The following is an 889-nucleotide window of genomic DNA, read 5'->3' on the forward strand; positions in this document are numbered from 1 at the left end:
GAGGCAAGAATAAACAATGATGAAATGAAAGTTTCTTCAATAAATGGTGTTGGGAAAACTGGACAGCTACATACAAAAGAATGAAACTAGACCACTTTTTTACACCAATACAAAAATAAACTCAAAACGGATTAAAGACTTAAATGTAAGACCTGAAACCATATATTTTCCTGGGAGAAAATATAGACAGTATGCTCTTTGATATCAGTCTTAGGAGTATTTTTCTGGATATGTCTCCTCAGGCAAGGGAAACAAAAGCAAAAATAAACAAATAGGACTATACTGTAAAGCTTTTGCACAGTGAGGGAAACCATCAACAAAACAAAAGACAACCTACTGAATGGGAGAAGATAATTGCAGATGATATGACTGATAAGGGGCTAGTATCCAAAATATATAAGGAATTCATACAATTCAATATCAAAAAAACAAATAATTTGATTAAAAAATGGGCAGAGGACCTGAGTAGACATTTTTGCAAAGAAGACATACAGATGGCCAACAGGCATATAAAAAGATGCTCAACATCACCATCAGGGAAATGCAAATCAAAAAGGGAGATATCAGCTCACACCTGTCAGAATGGCTATCGTCAAAAAGACAACAAATAGGGAATTCCCTGGTGGTCCAGTGGTTAGGACTTGGCACTTTCACTGCCGTGGCCCAGGTTCAATCCCTGGTCAGGGAACTAAGATCCCACAAGCCGCGTGGCACGGTTAAAAAAAAAAAAAGCAAAACAAAAAACAATAAGTGTTGGTGAGAATGAACATGGAGAAAAGAGAACTGTCATGCACTGTTGTTGGTAATGTAAATTGGTACTACTACTACGGAAAACAGTATGGAGTTTCCTCAAAAAATTAAAAATGGAACGGTGATACAAACTAGCAAT

General features: G+C 36.6%; 1 non-coding gene across 1 annotated transcript; it reads left to right on the plus strand.

Annotated features, from left to right (window-relative positions):
• Positions 1 to 616: 616 nt before the first annotated feature.
• On the plus strand, positions 617 to 688 carry TRNAE-UUC (transfer RNA glutamic acid (anticodon UUC)). Its single transcript has one exon. It is a non-coding gene; the product is annotated as a tRNA-Glu (tRNA).
• The last annotated feature ends 201 nt before the right edge of the window (positions 689 to 889 follow it).

This window comes from Eubalaena glacialis, chromosome 1 (genome assembly GCF_028564815.1).
Source record: "Eubalaena glacialis isolate mEubGla1 chromosome 1, mEubGla1.1.hap2.+ XY, whole genome shotgun sequence".
NCBI classification, from domain to species: Eukaryota; Metazoa; Chordata; class Mammalia; order Artiodactyla; family Balaenidae; genus Eubalaena; species Eubalaena glacialis.